The 10,804-nt window shown below is 39.3% G+C and overlaps 1 long non-coding RNA gene across 1 annotated transcript; it reads left to right on the top strand.

Moving 5' to 3' along the window:
• The first annotated feature begins 8,656 nt into the window (after nt 1-8,656).
• On the top strand, nt 8,657-10,804 carry LOC118245121 (uncharacterized). The gene is made up of 3 exons (XR_004777765.1): nt 8,657-8,726; nt 10,071-10,136; nt 10,702-10,804. It is a non-coding gene; the product is annotated as an uncharacterized LOC118245121 (long non-coding RNA).

Here is a 10,804-nt window from a genome sequence, read left to right as displayed (position 1 = left end):
ATTATATTTAAAGTGTTTGAGTTTGGTGCTTACCAGAACACTTCTCTCATACAGCTAATTGTTTTTCTGAGTTTTGTAGCTGTTACGGCCAAAACTACCATAAGTTATATTATCAGTGAGTAGCTGCAGCTCTCTTGATTATTTTGCAAGGCAAATCTTGTTCCCTTTGAAGCTGGTGGCAGAATAATTTGTGAAGGTCTTGGATCTGGCACAACAAGTTGTTTTCAGCATAAATAATCAGCATTGCAATACTGACTGAAATAGCATATTAGAGTAGCTTTTTTTTTTTTATTGAGGGGAGGGATTTGGTAGCTTCTGTGGGAGTATCAATGCCATCTTTTTCATTTCGTAGCTATTTAAAAAAAGTTTACATTTTTCATCTACTGTGTTTCAATAGAGCTAGAGTAAATGCTTTCTCATCTAGAAACTGTAATTCTTTAATTATTATTCCTGAAGTAACAAATATATCTAACTGTTACTAATTGAGATCCAGCTTTTCCTCATTAGTTCAGCTGGATAAATTTAATCTGTAGGAAGTTGTACACTTAATTTGCTCTATGCAGTTTCTTCTTTAAAAAAAAAAAAAGCACAACTAATACATTGAAATACATCGGACATTATATCTAATATGTTTCTCATGCTTAAAAAGGATCTTATGAAATTCAGGCAATTATTAGGGGATATTAGGAAAGGAAAACTAAACCACAAGGTAAATACTTAAGTCATCTGTGTGCAAAACACCTTTGAGGAGCTGAGTGCCTGCAACTTACTTTCCTTAGCTGGTTCAGAATGGCTGAAAATCATGAAATTTTCAGCCATTTCTGCCTTGTGTAGGTACTTAAGGTACCTCGTTTATTGACTTTTACTCCTTTAGTGATGATAAAATGACCAAAGTGTTGATTGTGAGAGAATCATTGAAGTTCCTGCTAAAACAGGAGCTGTTAATGGAAGATAATCCTGTTCTCTACTCAAATGGGACTTCCAGATGCAAGGTGAAAAACAGTATTGATTGAGATATTTATGGCTGAAACATTGCTGCTTTGTCAGGAATTTTACCCTACTCTGAGAATAGCTGTTTGGGGATAGGAGCTAACGCAACTTGCTGCTTTCTCTTCATTTGAGAAATCCAAGTTGACAGAGGGTAGAGTGAAAGTAGCCCTTTCTGCGGTGGTTGAAGTGTCACCTTCACAAGTGGGAAGCTTGTGGAGAGCGCTTGGTTCCTTTCTGTTGTTCAGATGGGTAGATGGAAGCTTGGATGATTGATCTAAAGGAGTAACAGAGCTTTCTTGGCAAGCATGTTATGAATATCTAGGCTAAATGCAGCATCTGCAAATCTGTTGAGCTTTAGGTTGCGTGGGCAAGAAAACTTTTCTTGCCACACAGAATTTGTGGGTTTGGGAGGTAGGAGTTTTGTCTGCTCTGCAAAGCAGCAGTGAGGCAAATTAAGGGTGAGTGGCGTGCCTTGTCTGTAGATGAGTGTCAGGCTCTGGGGACACCAGCAGCTCTTACAGTCCCTGTCTGGCCTCCCCCCAGCACCCCACATCAGCCCCAGCCCTGGCAATGCTACAGCAGGGCCTGATCCAGCTCCCCATGGCCCTGCCTGGCCACCCTGCTCCTGGCTGGCCAGGCCCTGTCCTGCTGCCCCTGGGGGTCTGTGCTGCACGGGTGAGAGCTGGGTTTTGAGGTGCAGGCTGAGACAGCATTTCAAATGCAAAACATGAGGTGTTCAGAGCTTGTACAACCTGCGTTAATTGTGGGAAGGCTGGTGTCCGTGCTCAAGGTCTCAGGTGGCAGGAAGGGATGCTGCCTTTCAAGGACTCCTTACTCCTTTTCAGCTGTATAAATTGTGCCTGGTGTGAGAGGAAGCCAGGCTGCTGGTCCTCATTGTTACCAATGACCCCATCGGCTAACACTTTCCATTGGTAGACCTTAAGCGTTTCAAGCGTTTCACAGAACTGGTTGGTATCTTTCTTGCATTTTACAGCTGAAGGAGCAGAGGCGTGAAGCAATGCGCTAAGGTCATGCTGGGAGCTGGTGGGAGAAGCGGGTCTCACTCCAGACGTCAAAACACTGTGCTTGTGAATAGGGTGCCAAAAATGAGAACTGGCCGAAGATGGATTTCTGTGGTGCTGGCTCTGTTGGCATTGTAGCTACACAATCAACACACCTGGAAAACGGACCTGGGTCTTCACAAATGCAGCCACTACAGATACAAACTTCCTGTGTTTATCAGTCCATGGGCAAATTGCTGAATGGAAGCTGGATCTTTAAATTGTTGATTTCACTTTGGAAGTGGGCTTTGTTTCAATTGACCTGCAGGCATTTAGCATGAAAATGCACATTCACATTAAATGGCTGACATTTATTTTTGTTGCGAAAGCGTTTTCATTAGTGCATACAGAAATGTGCCCTTAAATTGTAGGGAGGGGAGGAGTTAGGGTGTTCAGTTATTGCAGTTTAGGTTTTATTTTCTTGAAATTAAATGCTCTTAATGCTTCAGCGAAGGAGAATCTCTGCCTAGAAACCTTGTGAGACTTGGAAACATCGCACTAATTACAACCTCGCACATGGAATATTCTCACACACGCACACCCCAAAGAGCTCTTAAGTTTTGTAGGAGGGCATCTGAGCCCAGGAGGCTTTAAAGAGATGCCATTCCCTCCTGGCATGCGCTCGAAAATCCAGAGTGAGCAAAAGCACATGCAGACAGCAACCCTTCCTCTTCCTGCATCCTTCCTCTAACCAGGCTGCCCTGTGCCCTGTCCCTCCCCTGCACCTTCCATTCCCGGGGTCCCACCTGGGGCGGCGCTTGCCCTGTCTGCCCGTGATGGGCTTGGTTTGTCACAGCGCATATGCAGCTGCTCTCTGCTTTTTCCACCATTCCACAGCGCGGCCGTGTTTGGATTTGGAAATGCTAGATTCTGTTCACACTTCTCAGGTGATGGCAGAGCTGTCGGAGTTGCACAGCTGTAACTCAATTTTCAAGCTTTTACTGAAATTTCTGATCTTATTTATATTTTGGCTCCAGTCCAAGGGTTGGTGCTGTTTGCACGGGTGAAAATAGCTGAGAGAAGGTTAAAAGGAAGAGATGCTTATTATTAAATTGTCATAATCCCCTGCCTCTGTCTTCCCTAATGCTCAGCTCCTGCCCTTATGCCGTCCACCCTGCACTTAGTTACCCATTTGCTCTGTCAGTTGAAGTTGGATGTGCAGCACGATGACAGTACTCTGGTCTGGAGAGATCTCTTGTTTATGCCAGGAATCTGCAAATGAGCTTTTAAATTGTCACTTTAATTTTACATATATCAATTGTAAAACCTACCCAGAGGCCATGTGAAGGGAGTGAAACTTGGCAATAATGCTTTCACAACGTTGTTTCTGTTGACAGCACCAGAGCACCATTTGTTGAAGGTGAAATGCTTTTATTTCTAATGCTGTTATTGCTGTTGATAGTCTCCACAAAGAGCAGCAGAGCACATCTGCAGGCCATCTAATGCCCAGGCAGAGTTAGGTGCCTTCTGGGTTTCCATTTCTCTATTGCTATTGCAGAAGAAGGGCTGAGATAAAGAAGGGAAAGGCAAGAGATGTGCTAGATAAAAAGCTTAATGTAGACAGAAGAAACAAGGGAAGAACACAATGAAGTTGAGTATCTACTGAGCAAAACTGATGGGAAGGAAAATAATTGGTTGAAGAGACAGATGAATAATGAATCCCCAACCAAAATAAATAAGAAATGCTGAAAATAATGTAATGATAATATGTTTCATCAGTCAATGCAGTAATGTCTCACTCTCATGCAAAGCATTTCATCGGTAGGCCTTGAAACACTGCAGAGGCTTAGATTGTTGTTGGGCCTTAAGGTGAAGGGGCATGGCTAGAAACAGACATTGCTTTTCACCATGGCCTTGCCTGCAAATGAAATGACATTGTTTTAATAATGTGATCAGACTGGCGTGAAACATGTCATTACTGTTCCTTTCCTAGGAAGAAAGGTTTTTCATGATTTGGCTGAACTCAATATAGAATTTATCCTTTAAAAAAAGGCACACACAAACAAACAAAAACCCTCTGAAATTAAAAGGTTTTGTACTACAACAGTTAAATCTGTGTCCATATCATTTATGTTAAATTGGAATGGGGAAATAGCCTAGATGGAAGCTTGCTCGGATCCTGGTGATAATGTCATTTCAAATACACGTACATAAATACGATCTATTCTGCAATAAAACAATTACATTGTCTCATTTAATTTAATGAACCACAAAGTCATTATTTCTTGCAATTAAAAAGGTGTATGAGACAAGCAGCTGATCTCTCAAGCACCCCAGCTGTACTTAAGGGAGAAATTTCTTTGACAGGAAATGATTGGAGACTTTTCAAAGAAATTGCCTGAGCCATTAGGCAGTCTGACATCAGAGGTTTCAAGTGATTAATGACTTCAGTGGTTTCACCATAGATTTATTTGATACCAAACAGCCACTCTGTGAAAAATACTAACAGAGCGTCATTAATTTCTCCACAGTTCATTCCATTAAAAAATTGCATAGCTAATGGTTCTCAAATACCAGCTACAAGACATTTTGGGCTGCTATAAAATGAATATAATGCCAAATGTGTGTTTCTTTTCAAGTGATTGTGGCTGAGCAGTAAACCCCCACAATGGAAGAAGGCTGAGGAGAGATGGGCAAGAGAGCCGTGCACATGAAGCTCAGGGAATAATGCAAGGTGTGACTGACCGTGGCTGTTGCAAAGCAAGCTGCCTTTATTTCAGCACAAAGGGGGAGAGGATGGCCTTTGTTTTAGATAAACATCCACCGTCAGTCGAGTGGATCAACTGGGGATGTGTTTCTCCCTGAGTTAGAACGACCATTATAGGGGAGAGTGAATACATGGCTCAGCCCAATCTAGAACCTAAAAACCAACACAATTAACAAAAGGATTTTGAAAAAAGCAATGGTCTGATTTGGCTTTAACCCACATATTCCTTCCCTGTAACTGGTGATGCCCAGTGTCATGATGGAGAGCACATTATAGAGACCAGTAATATGATGTTGGTATTGTGAGAAACACTCTGTAGCCAATAACTTAGGCTCAGCAAAGGATCTCAGTGAAGCAGTAATTTATTCGCAATTGCAATGGCGGGTGTCCCACAAGCAGGAGCGCATCTACTAGTCACACTGTACAGTTTATATACTTTATTTCTCGATGACCGGGACCCTCCCCTGTTTCCCCATTGACTGGGTAATCCAGGTTCACAACCTATCCGATGCTTCACAGAGAATACATGGCCTTCAGGTGCCGGCCTGTTAAATTTCAAATTTCTTTTGACTTTTTTTACTGTTTGAAGTGGTAATGTTTCTTCACTTATCTGGCTTGACTTGACACCATGATCTTCACCTAGTTGTTCTAAGGAGTCTGGTTGTCTGCATTTTACAAGGTCGCCTGCTAAGTTTTCTTATCACTGCAAGCATATCTCAATACCACATTCCTTACCTTTAAACAATGTAACTGTGCAAAAACAACATTTTTATTCCCACAGTATTGTGACTGAACTTTGTACTGCAACTGCTGTATTTTGCTAAGTGCAATTTACATGTGTATTGTGTTTTCAGTATGTTTTGTATCACTCTGTTAAGTCAGAAATCTCTTGTAACATCAAATATCTTCAAATAAGTAAATTTGATATTAAAGATTTTACCCTCTGCCTGTGGTATATATAAAATAACCTGGTCAGAGAGCATTGGGCTCTGACAGTGATAAAAATCAGTGGCTATTCTGATCAGTTTGCTTCTTTTGAAACCTTCAAGTGAGGTCTTTTTGACAGCATTCAGCAGCAAATTCAAGCCCAGTCATTGAAACATCATTATAAAAGCTGTAGTGCAGTGCAGTGGATTTAAAGAAACATGGAAGACAGTCACACAGGGATGGAATGCAAGACCTACAGCTTGGGCAAAATGGATATCACTGCTGTAGTACTATTTCTAGCTTAACCATGAACAAGTAAGCACCAGGTTCCTACTTTCCTTGTTTCCTGCTCATTTCGCTGTGACGTTTCCTTAGCTTTGAGCTAGATAGCGTGGCTCATCTGCTGGGGGTATCTCTGTTATTCAGAGTGCTTGGCTTTGCTGGTTTATTTTGTTTAGAAGTTTGTTCAAAATGAACTGTCATGTAGGAGCTTCAAGGAAATCAGAGTAAATATTTCACCAGAAATAATGTAGCAGGAATATTAGAAGGTGGTAGTTAAAACGGAGAACAGTCTGAATGTAAAGTAATTGTTTGTGGAACATAATCACACAGGAGCAATTTTTCTATTGTCTTGTGATTCTACTTGGGGAGGAAAAAGTGTACACTCCAATGACAACCAAAGATATTTTTGGTTGGCTAGACAGATTTAATTCATATGATTTGCTTGAATGGTATAATTATGATATTAATTTTCATCATGTTGCCTAAATACAAGTGCCAGAAACAGAAGACTGAATTGGCAGCCACTGAAATACAGTGAACCCACAGGAAATGTCTCAGACTAAAGTAATCTACAGATTAAGAGTGAGTGGGAGTGAAGCATCAGGAGAAAAGAAAAATATAATCTATGGCAAGGAGAGGAAATCAAATTAAATACAGATTTCACCTTCATTGCATTTTACCAGCTACGCTTACTTTTTCTCCCAAGAAAATCTCAAAACATATTAGTCCTAAATTTCTTAATGACAGGGAATTCAAATATTTCTGATCATTCTCTGGCATAATGTCTAAAAAAAAAGTCTTCAGTTGCTGAAGAAATCCTGCTGTTGTAGGTAAGTGGGGACTGAAGACTCCTAAAGGCTCAGAATAGTCTTAAGGCTGATTAATTAGTGAAGAGAATGTAGAGCCACACCAAGGATGGATAAAAGTGTGCATGGCTATTAATAATGAGGAGAAATATCCAAGCGCTGATATAGCTTCTAAGAGTACTGGGATCTTAGTTGTAAATTTTCAAAAATATTGAACGACATAAAAAGAAGGGAAATTCAGCATTTGTAGGATGTAGGAAACTTTTAAAGATTTCATGCTTAGTCTTAGCTCTTAGTCTGAGTGTATGAGGGAGTGAAAAGATTCTCAAAATCTATTTTCTTCCTCAGCTTTCCTGTTTTATCAATGGATATCAAGTCTATCTGTGGTACTTCTGGAGACAAATAATTGTAACATACAAGCATACTCTAGTATGTGCATACATATTGTTGCTGTGGGAATTTTTACTTAAGGCTGTGCAAATACATCAGTCTGACCTCATTTTTTTTTTTAGCTAATACAAAAAAAATCTAGCTGACATTTGAAGATTACACAGTAAGCATGTTGAGAGGCACAGCTGGATAGCTTACAGACAGACAAAACACACTGCCCATGAAAAACAGGTTATGAAATTTAAGGAAGACATTGCAAATTGAATATGGGTCTGCTACAGAGATAACACAGAAGCCAATAAAATAGTGAGCCATGGATGTCATGGTAGTCACTTTATTTCTGAAATGCTTAAGCTTATGCTTGAGCTAATTGCTATCATATTAGAAAACTGAGATAAATGAATAGATTAGTATACCATTTTACAGTGCTTGAGTGCTCCTGAGAGTTATCTGAGGACAGTTTGGTCCCAGGAGGAATATTCCTAAATTAATGGATAGAACCAGGTGAATGTTGTTAGTGGACAGGCTGTAAATATACAAAAAGCTGAATTTCTCACTGCAGTCTTCAAAGTTAGCAGTCAGTAGAAAGAAAATCTTCATAGAATATTAGGGGCACACTTAGAAAATCAATGTAAACTTTCGATCTCCTCAATTATTTTTTTTTACCACACACTGTAAGATATGTTTTTGTTCCTTATGAAATTAGATAATATGCTTGCTAGAATTTTGTCTACAAGATGCTTGTTTCATTAAAGGGATTGATGGGTAGTCAGTTCAGAAATGTCTTGCTGAGTTTTTCTGGGTTTAACATACTCTTTCTATAGTTTTATAATGATATTTTAGAGCAACTGTGAATCATTTGAGTTGTGAGTAATTAACCCCTCTGGAAATGTGACTCTTAAGGATGTCTCAGGTTGAATAATCATAAAATGAGTCATTGAAATTGGACACATTGGGAATATTCTGAGTTAATCTTCCAAAAATTTGGAGTCACTGTTAGAGCAGATAATGACCCAGAATGTAAGTGTATATGCTTCTATGATGTGTGTCATGCAGGAAAATAGAAAATATCTGAATAAATCTAAATTAGTATTGTATCCAAGACAGAAGAGGGAGGACCGCAGTTAAATTCTAGGACTGAAATTTTGCCAAACAGTAGCCAAACTTAGCAATCGGAAAGCAATCAACTGCAATGAATAGAACATCCTTTATTAAATCATTTCTGTACTGATATAAAATGCTATTTGAAGATCCATTTAACAGTTTTTATGCATTCATTCCCTTTCCAGCTTCCAAGAACTAACTTATCTTTCTAAAACTACAAGCATATGAAAACAACACTTCCTCCATCTGAAGAATTATCTGCTTATTCAGCATTTATGAATTCTGAAAGTCTGCAGGAGAAAAAAATGCAGACTTTGCAAGATGTTTGACACTTTATAATTATTGTAACTCCAAAACACAGAACATTATTTGTACGAATAATAAGTCTAAGCAGCAATAAAGTGTGTGCCTTTCCTCCAGGTTTCAGCTCTGGGAACTATTTTGACAGTTGGATCCACGGTACGTCTCTACATGTGGGCAGAGTTGTTTTTCTTTTGCTGCTGAAGAGAGGCTTTTAAGTTTGCTACAAATCCCATCTTATGAGCAGATTTTCCTACTAAAAATCCTTTCTTATGCTCTCATTTTCTTCACACGGAAGGAGATGGTTGCTATCCTGATTTGTATTTACTAGTATCACCCACCCTCTGGAAATGGTTCCACTACTATTAGAGGGATACCACAATGTCAAATACTACTTGCTCTAACAAAACTATGACAGCTGGGTCTGCAAGACGAAATTCTCCTCTAAGCTTGAGCTAGCACACAGCCTGACACCACTTTGATCACTAATGACCCTTTGGAGGCTGTCAGCTAGGCACTGAGCTTGTCTTGGGCCATTCTGAGGGCAGGTTTCCCCTGGTTCTAGCGTTAGCTGTTATAAATCATGACCACTGGAAGAAGGAGATCACCCCAGCAACTGATAAGGTTGTAACAAAGCCTCTTGGATCTTTTCTTTTTTTGTTTGGGAGTAGAAAGTATGTGATGATCTGTTCTGCTATCCAGCGGAGATGCTATTAAAATCACCACCAGATAGCCAATATGAGAATTGTGGGAACTCCTGATTACATTATAGCTATGACTTAGAAAGAGAAATCACATCTAAAACCAGTTCAAGCCCAGAAGCTGAAAGCAAGTATCTGGAGAATTCAGCATCAGCTTCAAGATTTCCACTGTGGAAGTTTCTTTCCTTTGACTGTTTACTTGGGATCACAGGCTCTTTCACTTTTATACTCTGTTCAGAGGATAGGTGGCTACTGTATAAAGATTCATAGATGAAGTTTTCTGTCTCTGAAAAGGAACAATTCTAAAAAGGGAGATCTTTAGATCTTTTTTATTTTATTTTATTTTTCCAGTTTGTGATACAATAATCGTAAGTAACAGCTTTCACTGCAATTTAGAGCTTACTGGTGTCCTGACATCAAAAAGCTTGATGGTTTCATGCAGTTTGGTTAAGTGGTCTACATTTCAAAGCTTTTCCAAGCCCTATTGGGTTGGGAAGCTCATGAGCACAGACTTCCCTGTGGTGGTTGAGCAATTGTGCCTGTCCTGCTGCAACGGAAGAACATGTAGAGGAAAAATGAAAGTTCATTTACTTCACCTTGTCAGTAAGTTTATATTTCTGGTGTATTTTTCTAAGCTACTTATGATAGGTATGAATATACAGACTTTTTGAGTAGTAACTTTTTGTACCTTAGAATGACTATAATTGTTAGGGGAAAGGACCACTCTTTATGGCTTTGTGGAAGAGATTTTAGGTGAGATCATGTGCAACTTCACAACGCACTTTTTGCAAACACTTTTCAGGAAAATCAGGTCTGCTTCAATCGTCGAGTTTGAAAAACAACAACAACAACAAAAAACATGCCTACAGTAAGAACTTTGTTTATTTATTTATTTTTAAAAATGTCACTCAATAATATGTTACCTGAATGGCTTTCACTACTATTTTTTACACTCCTACCTATACTTTGGGCCTTTCAACTCAGCAGAGATCTTGTTAATGGTGATACAACTGCACTTTAATCTCGCTGTAAGGTGACATATGAACAGATGCCTGTTTAATTGCAGGTCAAAGATTTTGTTCTTTACTTAAATTCCAGTATATGGGCAACTGTTATCTTCCCTGAGCCCAAACAATTCTTTGTGCAGCAATATTAAAATGTAAGTTAAAACTGTTTGATGTCACATCTCCCACAAGCAAATATGTAGGTTGGAAAGTATGTTGTGTCTGCAAAAGAGCCTTTGTTGATATTTAAGTTCCCATCCAGCTTATGTTATCTATTAGACTGCACTACCATCTGGTTGAATTAATGACTTGTGAAACTCGCCTTCTAGATGACAGACATCGCAATGTGACATTTTGTAAGACAAAGTAATCCATCTCCTGTGTTTCTTCCCGAGAGAAAACTGTTATTTCTTTTCAACTCTTTTGCAGAACTTGCCTTGAAACGGAGTGAATGTGTGGTCCTTAAAATGGTTTAAAACTTATTTGCATAAGTAACTTCAGAAAAAAACAACATGGGGAAGTTCCAGAATTA

This window comes from Cygnus atratus, chromosome 1 (assembly GCF_013377495.2).
Source record: "Cygnus atratus isolate AKBS03 ecotype Queensland, Australia chromosome 1, CAtr_DNAZoo_HiC_assembly, whole genome shotgun sequence".
Classification (NCBI taxonomy): domain Eukaryota; kingdom Metazoa; phylum Chordata; class Aves; order Anseriformes; family Anatidae; genus Cygnus; species Cygnus atratus.
The sequence above is the reverse complement of the archived record's forward strand: the minus strand, read 5'-3'. Positions and strand labels throughout refer to the sequence as shown.